Source organism: Macaca mulatta, chromosome 14 (assembly GCF_049350105.2).
Source record: "Macaca mulatta isolate MMU2019108-1 chromosome 14, T2T-MMU8v2.0, whole genome shotgun sequence".
Taxonomy (NCBI): Eukaryota; Metazoa; Chordata; class Mammalia; order Primates; family Cercopithecidae; genus Macaca; species Macaca mulatta.
The window spans coordinates 10,220,085-10,238,038 of NC_133419.1; the positions used below are offsets into that span (position 1 = coordinate 10,220,085).

The 17,954-nt window shown below is 49.8% G+C and overlaps 1 long non-coding RNA gene across 2 annotated transcripts; it reads left to right on the forward strand.

Moving 5' to 3' along the window:
* Positions 1–2,360: 2,360 nt before the first annotated feature.
* Positions 2,361–16,083, forward strand: LOC144334155 (uncharacterized). 2 transcript variants are annotated; one of them, XR_013403654.1, is made up of 3 exons: positions 2,361–2,458; positions 5,349–5,777; positions 14,529–16,083. It is a non-coding gene; the product is annotated as an uncharacterized LOC144334155 (long non-coding RNA). The 2 variants fall into 2 exon arrangements; XR_013403655.1 differs by lacking the exon at positions 14,529–16,083 and adding an exon at positions 6,204–6,518 and having other exon boundaries at positions 5,349–5,480.
* The last annotated feature ends 1,871 nt before the right edge of the window (positions 16,084–17,954 follow it).

The window sequence follows — 17,954 nt, forward strand, 5'->3', positions numbered from 1 at the left end:
ATGGCAGGAGGCACAGCTGCCGAGAGGAAGTAGGGGCCAGGTCCTGTAGGGTTAGAGGCCATTGCCACTCCCGAACACATTGGCAGGTTTTGAGCAGAGGAGTGTCATGATCTTAAGTTTTCTCAGGATCCCTCTGGCTGCTGTGTGGAGGAAGAGGGGAGAGTGAGAGCAGGGTTACCTCTTAGGAGGCTGTGGCAGTAATCCCAGGGAGCCAGGATGAGAGCAGAGGAGGGGACAGGAATAGGATTCTGGATGCATTTTGGAGGGAGCATGAAGGAAAGCGGGGTCAAGGGTTCCTCTGAGGCCTTGGCCTCCTCTCTTATTCATCTACATCCAATCTGTCAAGGACACCTTTCATTTCTTCTTGGCACTGTCTCCAGGCCACCACACGTGCCCACCTGACCAGCAGTGGCCTTTCCAAGCCTTCCATCTTCTCCCCAGCAGCTTCTCTCCGAATGGCCAGGTCCCATTTCCCACACACCTTTTTTTAGAGTGTGTTGCACTGCTCTGGGTGCAGGGCTGTAGCAGTGACCAGGGCAGCCCCAGATGAAGCTTCTGCTCACAGGGACCTTTTCTACTGAAAGATGATACCTAAACTCTCAGCTGTGTGATGTTAAGCAATTTGCACAACCTGTCTGTACTTCAGTTGCCTCCATCTTCAAATGGGGATTAAAAAGTGTTGACATTATAGTGGTTGTGAGGATTACATGATTTGATATTCATAAAGCACTTAGAACTTGTCAAGAAGAGGGCCTGGGGATCGCCTGAGGTCAGGAGTTCGAGACCACCCTGGCCAACATGGAGAAACCTCATCTCTGCTAAAAATACAAAAACTAACCAGGTGTGGTGGTGCACTCCTGTAGTCCCAGCTACTCGGCGGGCTGAGGCAGGAGAACCACTTCAACCCGGGAAGCGGAGGTTGCTGTGAGCCAAGATTATGCCACTGCACTCCAGTCTGGGCAACAGAGCAAGACTCTGTCTCCAAAGAAAAAAAAACAGTGCCTGGCTACGGAATAAGAACTACATGGATTTATTAAATCAAAATCAGTGCACAAATGATAATTCTCAAGAGTGAGTGCTACAGAGAACACAAAAGTCAAGGCACAGAGAGATGACCTGGGTGGCAGGGAAGGAAAGCACTCCCAGAGGTGAGTGGTTAGTGAAGGCCTGTCAGAGATGGATCGAGGAGAAGCTTAGGGGGCACAGGGGACCACACAGGCAACAGAGGATGCAAAGGTCCTGAGGCCAGGGCAAATTCAGAATTTTTTTTTTTTTTTTTTTTTTTTTTTTTGAGACGGAGTCTCGCTCTGCCGCCCAGGCTGGAGTGCAGTGGCCGGATCTCAGCTCACTGCAAGCTCCGCCTCCCGGGTTCACGCCATTCTCCTGCCTCAGCCTCCCGAGTAGTTGGGAGTACAGGCGCCCGCCACCGCGCCCGGCTAGTTTTTTGTATTTTTTAGTAGAGACGGGGTTTCACCGTGTTAGCCAGGATGGTCTCGATCTCCTGACCTCGTGATCCGCCCGTCTCGGCCTCCCAAAGTGCTGGGATTACAGGCTTGAGCCACCGCGCCCGGCCTTTTTTTTTTTTTTTTTGAGAGGGAATCTCGCTCTGTCACTCAGGCTGGAGTGCAGCGGCGCGATCTCGGCTCACTGCAAGCTCTGCCTCCTGGGTCCAAGCAATTCTCTGCCTCAGCCTCCAGAGTAGCTGGGATTGCAGGCACTCACCACCATGCCCGGCTAATTTTTGTGTTTTTAGTAGAGATGGTTTCACCATCTTGGCCAGGCTGGTCTTGAACTGCTGGCCTCATTATCCACGTGCCTCAGCCTCCCAAAGTGCTGGGATTACACAGGTGTGAGCCACCACGCCTGGCCCTGGCCCAGAATTTTCAAGAAATCTAAGGAAGTCTTTTTTGTGCTCTAAGTGTCCTTGACTGTAAGGTGGGGAGGATGAAGTGCCCTTGACTTCCCAAGGTTACTATGCAGAGTGAACAATATAATCCTCCCGGGTTGGACTTGAGTCTTGTCAGACCTGAAGCTTATGACAATTTGAGAGCTCGCTTTGAGAGAAGAAACACACAAAAAATGAAGTGTGTGGCTTTAGAAGGAGCACGAATGGGGTCCCCGATGTTTAAGCTGCTTTAGTGTTACAGTAAAGCCACCTCTGAATACCCAGAAGTGTTAGCTCTTATAACTTCCACCAACTCAGTTTTCTCCAAGCCTCTTGGTAGACTCAGAGGAGGACAGGGAGGCAGCCACTCTGGCTGGCCAGGGCCCTCCTCCCAGGTCCCTGGAACACAGGAAGACCAACCACAGCCGCGTCTGGCCTGTGCATCACGTGACGTCCCAGAGTGATTCATGCTGCTATTTCAGTGCTGCTGCAGTCAAGGGTAGGGAGAGGCATGGCGAGGCTGTATCTGGAGTCAACCTGAAGGCCGTAGTTCCTGCAGCAATGGCACTGAAGGTAAAGTGAGGGTGACTGAGTCTCAGCAGAGCAAATTCCCAACTTTAAAGTTTTCTCAATATCAGAAAAACTAGGAGAGCTGGACCTCAGCATAGGTGGGGAGTAGGGATTAGGGAAGGGCTGCAGCTCAGAATTTGGGCTTTGTAGACCTGGAATTTTTGTTTGAAACTCCTAAGAACTCTCTTAATTTCCTACTTAACTGAGTGATCCTAACTTACAGCTCTTCTGCTAAGATAGAATTGGCATCCTCATTAGTGGGGAAAATAAAGTACTGTAGAGTTCTGTCCAATTCCGAGGACTTGTATAGAGCCAGGCACTGTGCCAGATGCTTCAAGGAATAAAATGATAATTATTATCTAATAATTATTAATCAGAGAACCCTGGAGCCGAGTCCTGGGCCTTGCTATCCACACCCCGCTCCCCTGGGAGATCCAGCCAGTCTTGTGGCTATAAATGCCATCTCAGATGACTCCCATAATTCTGTCCTCAGCACAGATCTCACCCCCCAGTCCCAGACTTATCTATCCAGCTGCCATCTTGACATCTTCGTCTGGATGGCTGACAGACTTCCCCGGGTGCTCAAATCATAACTCCCAATATCCCTCTCAACCCCGCCTGCCCTTGACTTCCTCTTGCCAGTGGCATCATTATTCTTCCAGTGGCTCAGGCTGAATACTGAGGAAGCATTCTTGACTCGTCTCTTTCACAGCCCACATCCAGTCCATCAGCTAATTCCATCAGTTGGATGCAGACTCCCGGGACCCCCTCAGGGTGTTGGGGGAAGGACTGTTGCTCCTTGTACTGGTAGATGGCCAGAGTCAGAGGTGACAGTGTGCTAAGATACCCTGCAAGGGGCCCCCCCAGCCTGGGCACCCAGGCCATATATAGCCTCTGCAAGATGTGGGGTTGGGTTGGGGGACAGGAGGAGAGACTCCGTATTTCAGGGAGACTGCTGAGGTGAGGCCAACTCAACGGCAGCCACGGCACACGGTTGACCAGAGCCCTTCCCAAGGGTTAAGGACCATGTGAACTGGGAAGGGGATGAGTTCCTCACAGCTGAGTAGGATGGAGGCTTAGAGTCAGAACAAGGTGATCCCAAGGGAATGGTTTTCTTTTTTTTCTTTTCTTTTTTTTTGAGACAGAGTGTCGTTCTGTCACCCAGGCTGGAGTGAAGTGGCGTGATCTCAGCTCTCTGCAACCTCTGCCTCCCAGGTTCAAGTAATTTTTCTGCCTCAGTCTCCCAAGTAGCTGGGATTACAGGTGTGTGCCACCACACCTGGCTAATTTTTGCATTTTTAGTAGAGATGGGTTATTGTCATGTTGGTCAGGCTGGTCTCGAACTCCTGACCTCAGGTGATCCACTCGCCTCGGCCTCCCAAAGTGCTGAGATTACAGGCATGAGCCACCAGCGCCTGGCCGAGGCAATGGTTTTCAGCCAGGGTGTCCCCAGCTGTCATTCAGCAATGTCTGGAGACATTTTGGGTTGTCATAACTGAGTGTGTGTGTGTGTGTGTGTGTGTGTATGTGTGCACATGCTGTAGTGGCCAGGGATGCTGCTAAATACCCTACAAGGCATAGAATAGCTATCACAATTATTTGGTTCCAAATGTCAATAGAGCTGAGGAAGAGAAATATTAATATAAACACAGCAGTTCTTGCACACCTGAGGTTGAGGTTTGAGGGTGAAACCTGCCTGCTAATGTGGCAGGCAGATTGCAATTGACCACAGCACATAATATGACACCCAATGGCAAGAGAAGGATGTCAGGGGTCACTGAGGGAGACGAAAGACGCTATATATTCGTTGACACCCCTCTCATTGCAAAGTGGGAGGTCTGTGTCCCCTCCCCTTGAATTCCATGGAGTTGGGACTACGCTGACTAGTAGAATACAATAGAAATAACATCTTGCAGTTTCCAAGCCTTGTAAAACTGGCAGCTTCCACTTCCTGTTTCTTGGGACACACTGTCTTGGAGCCTGTGCTGCCACTGAAGAAGTCTGAGTGCCCTGAGGCCACCATGGTATGGGGAAGCCTACGCTAGCCTTGTGGCAAGCCAACTGTTCTGCAGCACAGCATGGGCTCCAGGTAACATGAAGGAAGCTGTCTTGGGCCCTCTAGCCGAGCCCAGTCTCCAGTGAATCCCACTGAGTGACCCTAGTCGAGGCCACATGGAGCAGAAGAATCACCTAGCTGAGCCCTGACCCACAAAATCTTGAGATGGAATTAAATGGCTGTTGTTCCCAGCCAGAAAAGCAAGGTAGCTTAAGGTAGTTTGTTCTACAGCAGTAGATAACTAGAACAGTCACACCCAAGGGTTTTTTCCTGCACTTTCCCCCTCACCACGTATGGCAGAAATTCTCGGGAATTCTCATGAGCCAGTGTCATGCTAGTGCTTGTTCCATCTGCTCCTCCCCAGCCACCCCAGCCCGCTGATCCAAGCACTCTCTGAGATGACTCCTGTATGTTGACTTCTTCCCATGAGGAAGAAGTTTCCTTCACTACTATGTGCTGGATCCCAGCACAGAACCTGGGGCATTGTCAGTGCTTAGTGTTTGTCAAATGAGCCAATGGAACTGGTCACCCTCTGCTGCCCTGGGGGTCCCTCAGCCTCTCCCAAAAGGTCCCTTGGACCTTCCCTCTGGGCTTCCTCACTCCCTATTCTGCTTATTCTTTTCTGAGCCAAATTGTTGTAGCCCCTCAGATACAAATGGCCCAACCCCACTGTCTCCTTTCCAGTACCTCTGTTGAGAAATACCAAGTTGCAGAGAGTGTGCCTGTGTGGTTGTGGGTGGGATGCGTGCCTCTTCTACACCGCCTATAGGAAGGTACGCTTAGCAATAGCTATTGAAAACACAAAAGTGATTCCGCTCTTAGGAATGTCTCCCGCAGGTGACCCCACCCTGGTGGCACAGGATGTCTCACGCAGCACCGTGGGGGACAGCAAAAGGACTGGAAACCACCTGAGTCCAACCATGGAGGACACTGGAAAACATGATGCTGCCTCCATAGGATGAGATATTGGCAAGTGTGAAGAAACAACATTTGGGTAGATATTGACATGGCAGTGACATATGGTAGAATGAAAAAAGTTAGCGGTTGTGATATTGTGAATATAATAAGTATGCATATTTGGGTTTCACTTCCAGTTCCTGGCACAGAGCTCCTGAAACACTTGTAATTTCCTGAGTGATGGTGGGAGAGGAGCATCTTTTGTTACTCATAATGAGCCCCTTTCAACCATAAATTTATGCTAATGAGGTGACTCTTGGTGCACGAGGGTGTAGCCAGGGGAAGGGGAACCCAGCAAGTGATTAGAGGGTTCAAACCCTGGGGAGGGGAGATGGGGCGGACATTGAGTTAATCACCAGTGGTCAAGAATTAAACAATTATACCTGTATAATGAAGCCGCCATAACACTCCTAAAGGAAGCCGGGTATAGTGGCTCATGCCTGTAATCCCAGCACTTTAGGAGGCTGAGGTGGGTGGATCACCTGAGGTTAGGAGTTCAAGACCAGCCTGGCCAACACGGTGAAACCCCGTCTCTACTAAAAAGACAAAAATGAGCCAGGTGTGGTGGTGCACGCCTGTAGCCCCAGCTGCTCAGGAGGCTGAGACAGGAGAATCACTTGACCTGGGTGGGAGGCAGAGGTTGCAGTGAGCCAAGATTGCACCACAGCACTCCAGCCTGGGTGACAGAGCAAAATTCCATCTCAAAACAAAAACAAACAAAAACCTAAATTACAGGGTTCAGAGAAGAACACACGGAGATGCTGGGAGGGTGGCGTGATCAGAGAGGACTTGGAGACTCCACATCCTGCCCTCCACACCTTGCCCTATGCATCTCTTCTATCTGGCTGTTCCTGAACTTGTATCCTTTATGATAAACCGGAAATAGTAAGTAAGGCTGGGTGCAGTGGCACATGCCTGTAGTCCCAGCTACTCAGGAGACTGAGGCTGGAGGATCGCTTGAGCCCAGGAGTTCGAGGCTACAGCGAGCACCATTGCACTCCAGACAGAGACACACTGTCTCAAAAAAAAAAAAAAAGTAAGTAAACTGTTTTCCTGAGTCCTGTGAGCTGTTTCTGGCAAATTATTGAACCTGATGAGGGGGTCGTGGAAACCCCAATTCATATGTCAGAAGTATGGGGGGCCCAGGACTTGCTCTTGGAGTTTGAAGTGGGGGCAGTCTTGTGGGACTGGGCCCTTAACATGTGGGAGCTGATGCCAACTCCAGGTTGATAGTATCAGAATGGATTCAATTGTAGGATACCCAGATGGTGTTGGAGAGTTGGTCGATGTGGAAAAAAAAAACCCACACATTTGGTGTCAAAAGTGTTGTGAGTAAAAAAAAAAAAAAAGCATAGTAGTTGTGGAACAGTGTGTATGGCTGAATCCTATTTTTGTAAAAATAAAATTATGTGTGTGTTTCTTTACATATGATTATACATGCATGGAAAAAATCTATGATACGCAGCCAATGGCTAAAGGAATTACCTCTGTGGACTGGGAACAGGGAGGCGGTGTGCTGTGATAGTTTGCTGGGGCTGTCATAACAGAATGCCACAGATGGGGTGGCTTAAACAACAGAAATGTATGTTCTTACAGTTCTGGAGGCTGCAAGCCCAGGTTCAAGGCATCAGCAGGTGTGGTTTCCGCTGAGGCCTCTCCCATCGCTTGCAGATGGCCGCCTTCTTCCTGCCTCCTCACGTGGTCCCTCCTCTGCACTCCAGCATCCTTGGTGTCTCTTTGTTTGTCTAACTTCCCCCCCCCGCCCCTTTTTTTTTTTTTTTTTTGAACCAGTCCGCTCAGACTGGAGTGCAGTGGCGTGATCTCAGCTCACTGCAACCTCCGCCTCCCGGATTCAAGCAATTCCCCTGCCTCAGCCTCCCAAGTAGCTGGGATTATAGGTGTGTGCCACCATGCCTGGCTAATTTTTATATTTTTATTTTATTTTATTTTATATTTTTATTTTATTTTATTTTTTTTGAGATGGAGTCTCGCTCTGTCGCCCAGGCTGGAGTGCAGTGGCCTGATCTCAGCTCACTGCAAGCTCCGCCTCCCGGGTTTACGCCATTCTCCTGCCTCAGCCTCCCGAGTAGCTGGGACTACAGGCGCCCGCCACCTCGCCCGGCTAGTTTTTTGTATTTTTTAGTAGAGACGGGGTTTCACCGGGTTAGCCAGGATGGTCTCGATCTCCTGACCTCGTGATCCGCCCGTCTCAGCCTCCCAAAGTGCTGAGATTACAGGCTTGAGCCACCGCGCCCCGCCAATTTTTGTATTTTTTTTTTTTTTTTTTTTTGAGACGGAGTCTTGCTCAGTCACCCAGGCTGCAGTGCGGTGGCGCGATCTCGGCTCACTGCAAGCTCTGCCTCCCGGGTTCTCGCCATTCTCCTGCCTCAGCCTCCCGAGTAGCTGGGACTATAGGCGCCCGCCACTACGCCCGGCTAGTTTTTTGTATTTTTAGTAGAGACGGGGTTTCACCGTGTTAGACAGGATGGTCTCGATCTCCCGACCTCGTGATCCGCCCGTCTCGGCCTCCCAAAGTGCTGGGATTACAGGCTTGAGCCACCGCGCCCGGCAATTTTTGTATTTTTAATAGAGATGGGGTTTCACCATATTGGCCAGGCTGGTCTCGAACTCCTGACCTCAAGTGGTCCATCCGCTTCAGCCTCCCAAAGTGCTGAGATTACAGGCATGAGCCGCTGCGCCCAGCCCCCAACTTTCCTCTTAAAAGGATATCAGGGCTGGGCGCGGTGGCTCACGCCTGTAATGCTAGCACTTTGGGAGGCCGAGGCGGGCGGATCACAAGGTCAGGAGATCCAGACCATCCTGGCTAACACAGTGAAACCCCGTCTCTACTAAAAATACAAAAATTAGCCGGGCGTGGTGGCGGGCGCCTGTAGTCCCAGCTACTCGGGAGGCTGAGGCAGGAGAACGGTGTGAACCCGGGAGGCGGAGCTTGCAGTGAGCTGAGATCCGGCCACTGCACTCCAGCCTGGGTAACAGAGCAAGACTCCGTCTCAAAAAAAAAAAAAAAAAAAAAAAAAAAAGGATATCAGTCAGGCCAGTCGCAGTGGCTCAGACCTGTAATCCCAGCACTTTGGGAGATTGAGGCGGGTGGATCACTTGAGGTCAGGAGTTTGAGACCAGCCTGGCCAACATGGTGAAATCCAGTCTCTACTAAAAATACAAAAATTAGCTGGGCATGGTGGCAGGTGCCTGTAGTCCCAGTCACTCGGGAGGCCGAGGCAGGAGAATTGCTTGAATCTGGGAGGTGGAGGTTGCAGTGAGCTGAGATTATGCCACTGTACTCCAGTCTGGGCAACAAAGCGAGACTCTATCTCAAAAAAAAAAAAAAAAAAAAAAAAGGACACCAGTCAGACTGGAGTAGGGCTCATCCTAATGGCCTGATTTTAAGTTAATTACCTCTTTTTTTTTTTTTTTTTTTTTTTTTTTTTTTTTTGAGACGGAGTCTCACTGTGTGGCCCAGGCTAGAGTGCAGTGGCCCGATCTCGGCTCACTGCAAGCTCCACCTCCCGGGTTCGCCATTCTCCCGCCTCAGCCTCCGAGTAGCTGGGACTACAGGCGCCCGCCACCACGCCCGGCTAGTTTTTTGTATTTTTTTAGTAGAGACGGGGTTTCACCATGTTAGCCAGGATGGTCTCGATCTCCTGACCTCGTGATCCACCCGCCTCGGCCTCCCAAAGTGCTGGGATTACAGGCTTGAGCCACCGCGCCCGGCCCTTTTTTTTTTTTTTGAGACAGAGTCTCGCTTTGTCACCCAGGCTTGAGTGCAGTGGCCCGATCTCGGCTCACTGCAAGCTCCACCTCCCGGGTTCGCCATTCTCCCGCCTCAGCCTCCGAGTAGCTGGGACTACAGGCGCCCGCCACCACGCCCGGCTAGTTTTTTGTATTTTTTTAGTAGAGACGGGGTTTCACCATGTTAGCCAGGATGGTCTCGATCTCCTGACCTCGTGATCCACCCGCCTCGGCCTCCCAAAGTGCTGGGATTACAGGCTTGAGCCACCGCGCCCGGCCCTTTTTTTTTTTTTTTTTTTTTTGAGACAGAGTCTCGCTTTGTCACCCAGGCTTGAGTGCAGTGGCACGATCTCAGCTCACTGCAACCTCTGTCTCCCAGGTTCAAGTGATTCTCCAGCCTCAGCCTCCCAAGTAGCTGGGTTATAGGCGCATGCCACCATGCCAAGCTAATTTTTATATTGTTTAGTAGAGACGGGGTTTCTTCATGTTGGTCAGGCTGGCCTCAAACTCCTGACCTCAGGTGATACACCTGCCATGGTCCCCCAAAGTGCTGAGATTATAGGTGTGAGCCACCACACCCAGCCTTAATTACCCCCTTTAAAGGCCCTGTATGCAAATACAGTCACATTCTGAGCTACTGGGGGTTAGGGCTTCAACATAAGAATTCAGGCAGACACCATTCAGCCCATAACAAGGGCTTTCACTTTTTTTCTTTTGGTAGAAATGGGGTCTCGCTATTTTGCCCAGGCTAGTCTTGAACTCCTGGGTTCAAGTGATTCTCCAGCCTCAGCCTCCAGATTAGCTGGGGCTACAGGTGCACCAGCACGCCCAGCTAATATTTTTACTTTTATTTTTTTTAGACAGAGTTTAACTCTTTTTGCCCAGGCTAGAGTGCTTGATCTCAGCTCACCACAACCTCTGCCTTCTGGGTTCAAGCAATTCTCCTGCCTCAGCCTCCCAAGTAGCTGGGATTACAGGCATGCGCCACCACGCCCGGCTAATTTTGTATTTTTAGTAGAGACGGGGTTTCTCCATGTTGGTCAGGCTGGTCTTGATCTCCCGACCTCAGATGATCCGCTTGCCTCAGCTCCCCAAAGTGCTGGGATTACAGGCGTGAGCCACTGCGCCCGGCCAATTTTTTTATTTTTTGTGGAGTCAGGGTCCTACTATGTTTTCTAGGCTGGTCTCGAACTTCCAGGCTTAATGAATCCTCCTGCCCTGGCCTCCCAAAGTACTGTGATTCCAAGCCTCAGCCACAGCACCCTGCTGGCTTTTACTTTTTACTTTATTTCTATGTTGTTAAAATTTATTACAATAACCATTACTTTTAAAGGATTTTGTGCACTTCAATACAAATGTCCCTAAAGCATCTACCTCCTTGCTGGGCCTTCTCTGAAGTCAGAGTAGGGGCAAGTGAAGCCCTCCCTCTGCCGGCTCCAAGGATGAAACCCCCTGGCCCACTAAGGCCGTTCCCCTGGGGAGGGTGGCGTGGGATAAGAACATTCAGTTCAGTTATCTGTTTGGCCCTCTCGAGATCACTGAGGCCTTTCCCAGACAGCTGACATGGTCTTCAGACCATTCTGCCAAACATCAGGTAGAGGCTGGGCATGGTGGCTCTCCCTTGTAATCCCAACACTTTGGGAGGGCGATGTGGGTGGATCACCTGAGGTCAGAAGTTGAGAACAGCCTGGCCAATGTTGCGAAACCTCATCTCTACAAAAATACAAAAGTTAGCCAGGCGTGGTGGTGGGCGCCTGTAATCCCAGCTACTCAGGAGGCTAAGGCAGGAGAATTGCTTGAACGTGGGAGGTGGAGGTTGCAGTGGACCAGGATCGCACCACTGCACTCCAGCCTGGCCAACAGAGTGAGACTCCATCTCAAAAAAAAAAAAAGGTGGACGGGCATCTTCTGTTTTCCAGGCTCCTGGTTTATAGCTACAAGCTCTGGACATTTAATACCTTGTAATCCATCCTTCCCTTATATACCTCTCAACATAATGACTATACAATATGGCCAATGAAATGGATAGTAAAATGAAACATAGGCAAGTAATAAAGTGAAATATGGGGCCGGGCGCGGTGGCTCAAGCCTGTAATCCCAGCACTTTGGGAGGCCGAGATGGGCGGATCACGAGGTCAGGAGATCGAGACCATCCTGGCTAACACAGTGAAACCCCGTCTCTACTAAAAATACAAAAACTTAGCCGGGCGAGGTGGCGGGCGCCTGTAGTCCCAGCTACTCGGGAGGCTGAGGCAGGAGAATGGCGTGAACCCGGGAGGCGGAGCTTGCAGTGAGCTGAGATCCGGCCACTGCACTCCAGCCTGGGTGACAGAGCGAGACTCCGTCTCAAAAAAAAAAAAAAAAAAAAAAAAAAGTGAAATATGAAGAGAGTAGTACAACCTGGATGAGGGTGGAATGCAAAATTGTCATCAGACAGAGAAGACGACAGGAGGACCTGAGAGCTGGAGGGATGGACGCTTATCTACCCAAATGAGGCAATAAAAAATAGGAAGATGGCAGGGTAAAAATGGGGGAGAGCTGCCACTTGAAAGACTCTCAGGAAACAGTGATGCATCAGACTTTATCATTAAGTCCCAGAGGAGAGGAGTGGACTGGGGATCCCTTTAGATATGGTAGAATTCTCCTGGGTCCTGCTCTGGTCTTAAATCTCAGACCAGTAGCAGGAAAACCCTAACTGTACTGTGGTCCTGCATGTCACTGCAACGTCAGCCCTGCTGTGATAGTGTATCTGCTCCTCTGGATGGCTTTGCCACCTTTGAAAGGTGAGACCATGTGGAGCAGAGCCAAGGGGCCTCAGCTGACAGCCAGCACCAACCATCAGTTATGTGAGTGAGACCACCTTGGACCCCCAACCCCAGATGGGTTGTCAGATGACTACAGCTGCAGGTAAAGGAGTGACCCAGTGACACCAGCAGATGAACCGGCCAGCTTAGCCCAAACTGCTGACTTAGAACTGCTGTTATTTTAAGCCAGTAAATTTTCAGTGACTCATTACAAAGCAGTAGATAACCGTGACAGTCTAAGAGGATTTAAGTTCAGAAATAGTATTGAATATTTAAGATAACTGATTTGCCACATTTATAAGTTTATTAGCATATAAGAGTTGCTTGGCTGGGCACAGTGACTCATACCTGTAACCCTAACACCTTGGAAGGCTGAAGCAGGAAGAATGCTTGAGCCCAGGAGTTTGAGACCAGCCTGGGCAACACAGTGAGACCCCATCTCTAAAAAAAAAAAAAGAAGAATTAACTGGGTGTGGTGACACACACCTATAGTCCTAGCTGCTCAGGAGGCTGAGGGTGGAGGATCGCTTGAGCCCAGGAGGTCAAAGCTGCGGTGAGCCATGATTGCTCCAGACCCTATGACGCTGTCCCTGAAAAAAGGAAAAACAAAAAGAGGTGCTTAAATGAGAAGAAAAAAACAACAACAACAACCTTGTAAGTCTCTTCTGTTGGGAATTTGAGGTGTTTGAGAGGATCAGCTACTTTAACTCTGTAAAATATAGTTTAAAACCTATTAGAGGATTTAATTACCTAAGTTTGTAATTGGCATTCATTTTTAGAAGAATTTAATCTGTTGAACTTATGAGTTAATTAAATATTCATCAAAGTGAACATAATTGTTCTTTTATAAAAATAATTAGTAGGCTTATACATAGAAAACTAGATTTATGAATTGCTCTTGGATGTTTAAGAAAAACTAGTTTTTAAAATTTATATGTTTAATAAATACAGTATTAATTTAAACACAAGCAGCAGTAGGTAGCTTTTCTTTGCACAAAACCCCCTCTCCAACATTAAAAATCCTCAACTGACAATGCCCTGTGCCACAGCCCCAGTGGAAGATTCAGCATTCCACAGACTTCCACACCTCTGCTTCTATGGGTCCCTCTGCCTGGAACGCCCCCAACACATACACACCTTCCATACCTGGCAAAACTTTACTTTTTCCAAAAGATCCAGCTCAAATTCTATGAAGATATCCTCCCTCACCAATGTTCAGAATCCTGCTGCCTGCCCATGACCACTTGTGCATGTGACCCAAGCCTCCAGTAGACCACGGAGAGGTGTTAGCCGGGACCTTCACTATCACAGAGCTGAATCTCAGGAAAAAGAAACAGTAGCACTGGTACACAGTGGGTGTCCAGGGTGCTTCAGTAGCTTGGCAGTATAGGACACGGGTTTTGGAGATGTCTGAGCAGGTGAATAACATGATATAAATGTTTTTTTAAAATACATGTTTGTTGGCTGGGCACGGTGGCTCACGCCTGTAATCCCAGCACTTTGGGAGGCTGAGGTGGGTGAATCATCTGAGGTCAGGAGCTCGAGAGCAGTGTGACCAATATAGTAAAACCTTCTCTTTTTTTTTTTTTTTTTTTTTTTTTTTTGAGACGGAGTCTTGCTCTGTCGCCCAGGCTGGAGTGCAGTGGCCGGATCTCAGCTCACTGCAAGCTCTGCCTCCCGGGTTCAAGCCATTCTCCTGCCTCAGCTTCCCGAGTAGCTGGGACTACAGGCGCCCGCCACCTCGCCCGGCTAGTTTTTTGTATTTTTTAGTAGAGACGGGGTTTCACCATGTTAGGCAGGATGGTCTCGATCTCCTGACGTTGTGATCCACCCGTCTCGGCCTCCCAAAGTGCTGGGATTACAGGCTTGAGCCACCGCGCCCGGCAGTAAAACCTTCTCTACTAAAAATATAAAAATTAGCGGGGCATGGTGGCACATGCCTGTAATCCCAGATACTTGGGAGGCTGCTCCTTGAACCTGGGGGAAAGAGGTTGCAGTGAGCCGAGATCATGCCACTGCACTCCAGCCTGGGTGACAGAGCCAGACTCCCTCTCTAAATAAATAAATAAATAAGTACATGTTATTTATTTATTTATATTTAGAGACAAGGTCTCACTATGTTGCCCAGGCTGACCTCCAGCTCCTGGCCTCGAGTGATCTTCTTGTTTCAGTTTCCCAAGTAATTGGGACTGCAGGTGTGACCCACTACACCTGCCTTATTTTTTTTTTTTTGAGAGGGAGTCTCACTCTGTCACCCAGGCTGGAGTGCAGTGGCACAATCTCAGCTCACTGCAACCTCTGCCTCTCAGGTTCAAGCAATTCTCCTGCCTCAGCCTCCTGAGTAGCTGGGACTACAGATGCGTGCCATCATGCCCAACTAATTTTTTTTTGTTTTGTTTTGTATTTTTAGTAGAGACAGGGTTTGGCTTTGTTGGCCAGGCTGGTCTCGAACTCCTGACTTCAGTTGTTCTACCCGCCTCAGCCTCCTAAAGTGCTGGGATTACAGGCGTGAGCCACTGCACCCGGCCTGAGCACCAAGACTTTCTTATGACTGGGGCCCCTGCCTCTACCTCATCATCCTCTCTAGACATTGCCAGGAAGGTTGCACAGGGCAGAATAATGGCTCTCTAAAGATTCCATATCCTAAATCCTAGAGCCTGTAAATATGTTACATTTCATGGCAAAGGGGAATGAAGGTTGCAAATCAGCTAAGTAGAGAAATTGACACCGATTGTCTAGGTGGGCTCCATGTAATCACAAGGGTCCCTGAAGATGGAAGAGAAAGGCAGAAGGAGAGTATCAGAGGGAAATGCCACTACAGAAGAATGCTCAGATGCAACCGCGCTGGCTTTGAACATGGAGGAAGAGGTCTCAAGTCAAGGAATGTGAGTAGTCTCTGGGAATCAGAAAAGGCAATGATACAGGCTCTCTGCTAGGGCTTCCAGAAAGGAACATGGCCCCATGTTCCCCTTGATTTTAGCCCAGTGATACCCACATCATACTTCTGTCCTGAAGAACTTTAAGATACTACATGTGTGTCGTTGAAGCCAGTGAATTTGCGGTAATGGTACAGCAGCAATGGAGAAGTAATATACTGCAACACCCACACGCCACATTTCACCAATCAGTGACATCTGCATAACCACTTTCCAGACCACAGATGGGAACCAAACAGACCTGGACCCAAGTCGGGGCTGGGATCCTGACTGTTCTGACCTTGGGCCAGTCATCTCTCTGCCTGGAGGTGGTGAGAGCTGAGGATATAATGGGCTAATGGAGGTAGTGGGAATGGACATAGAGGGCTTAGCTCAGTATAGCTGGGACTTCGTGCATGTAGGTATCGGCTGTCCTGGTTGCAGTCAGCAAGGTCCTTCTTTTACTCTGAGTTACTGGAGGGGCCACAACTGGTGAGGTGACCTGGAGCCTGACTCCTATATCCTTGTGGTAAAAAGAAAGACAGATCAGCCTGTTACTGTGTCTATATAGAAAGAAGTAGACATAAGAGACTCCATATTGTTCTGTATTTGAGATGCTGTTAATCTGTGACCCTACCCCCAATCTTGTCCTTGCAAGAGACATGTGCTGCGGTGACTCAACGTTTAATGGATTTTGGGCTGTGCAGGATGTGTCTTTGTTAAACAAGTGCCTGAAGGCAGCTTGCTGGTTAAAAGTCATCACCATTCTCTTAATTTCAACTACCCAGGGACACGTACATGGCCAAAGGTCGCAGGGACCTCTGCCTAGGAAAGCTAGGTATTGTCCAAGGTTTCTCCCCATGTGATAGGCTGAAACAATGCTGCTAAAAGGTTTATGGAGATGTTTGCATATGCATCTCAAGGCACAGCATTTTCCTTTAAACTTATTCATGTCACAGAGATTTCTGTTCATATGTCTTACTGCCGATTTCCTCCCTACAATGATCCTATTGTCCTGCCACTCCCTTATCTTTAAGATGGTAAAGATAATTATCAATAAATACTAAGGGAACTCAGAGACCGGTGCCGGCGTGGGTCCTCTGTAAGCTGAGCGCAGGTCCCCTGGGCCCACTTTTTCTTTCTCTATACTTTGTCTCTGTGTCTCATTTCTTTTCTCAAGTCTCTCGTTCCATCTAACGAGAAACACCCACAGGTGTGGAGGGGCAGGCCACCCCTTCACATCCTGAACCATGTCTTGCTAATGTTTTCAGGAGAGGGTGCAGGCCTTGCTGGTGGTCCTGGAATGCTGGGGGCCGTGGGCTCTTCCTTCCTGCCCTCTGGCCTCCCCTTTGCCCTCACTCCCAGGACTGATGACTGCCTACCCAGGTGCTGGCAAGTCTATGCTGATCCTGTCTTGGGCGGATTTAATGTCTGAAGTCCAAGGCTGAGCCCATGTTACCATCCCAGTGGTTCCATCTGCATCCATGGCAGGTCAGGGATCCTCCTACGGCCATCCAGGGTTATTGCCACACTCAGAGCCAGAGGCCTGGAGCACAGGAGCAGGTTTGCAACCAGCCAGACTCTCTTATTCCTAGCTGACAGCTCAAGAAGCTTGAGTCTCAAGAGGCTAGGGTACCCCAGGGTAGCAACACTAGTACTAGAACCTTCTCCGAAACCCTGGCTCGTTCCTCCCTGGTATTAAAATATATTATTATTATTACTTTTGAGATAGGGTCTCACTGTGTTGTCCAGGCTGTAGTGCAGTGGTGCCATCATAGCTCTCTGCAGCCTTGAACCCTTGGGCTCAAGTGTTTGCTGCCACAGCCTCCAGAGTAGCTGGGACTAGAGGTGAGTGTCTACAACCATACCAGGGTAATTTTTTTGTGTGGGGGCGGGTAGAGATGAGGGGGTCTCACCGTATTGCCCAGGCTGGTCTTGAACTCCTGGCCTCTGATAATCCTCTTGCCTCAGCCTCCCAAAGTGCTGGGATTACAGGTGTGAGGCACCTATTCATTATTATTAGATTCATTATATTATAATAGCCCAGGCTGTATCCATTATATTTATCATAAAGTAATATTAATAGTACATAAAAATATATAAAAGTACTTAAAAATCCATCCTCGTGTTTTTTTTTTTGAGACAGAGTCTCATTCTGTCACCCAGGCTGGAGTGCAATGGTGCCATCTTGGCTTACCACAACCTCCACCTTCCGAGTTCAGGTGATTCTCCTGCCTTAGCCTCCGGAGTAGCTGGAATTACAGGCATGCACCACCACGCCTGGATAATTTTTGTATTTTTAGTAGAGATGGCGTTTCGCCATGTTGGCCAGGCTGTCCTTGAACTCCTGACCTCGTGATCCACCCGCCTCAGCCTCCCCAAAGTGCTGGGATTACAGGCATAAGCCACCGCGCCCAGCCGGTTTTTGTAAAAAGAAAACATCACCCCAATCCTTCCACCCTTGAACGCCACTTGAAGCCCAAGTTTCCTGCCTCCAAATTCCACTATTTCCACCCAGCTGTCCTAGATTCTGCTCCAGCTGAGCCTTGGCCCCGGGGCTGTTAGGAGGCAGAGCCTCTGGGGAGAAGTCCCCAAACCGGATTTACCCGTTCGTCGCAACTGTCCCTAGGAGGGCGGGCTGGGGTGTGGAGGCGGTGCCCTGCTGACTCTTGGGGAGATAAGCCCGGGTCGCCCAGGCTGCAAAACGCTCGGCACCGCGGAAGCCGCGCGAGGCTCTCCCAGCTCGGTACGCAGGGGCCGGAGCGCCTGCTTCCCTGCGGAGCAGAGCGGCAGAGGGGCCCGGGGCTGCGTGGAAGGTCCGAGGGCATCAGCCCGTGCGGGCAGCCGGTGCGGGGAAAGCCGAGGCGCAGCCAACTAGAAAGCTAGAGGCGGCCGAGGCCACGCGGAGTGGAGGCACCTGGAGGCCACTGGAGAAGTGGGAGGGGCTCCGGCGTGGCTCCACCCGCGACACTGGGAGCCCGGGCGGGCGCGCACGTGTGTATACGGGTGCGTGGGCC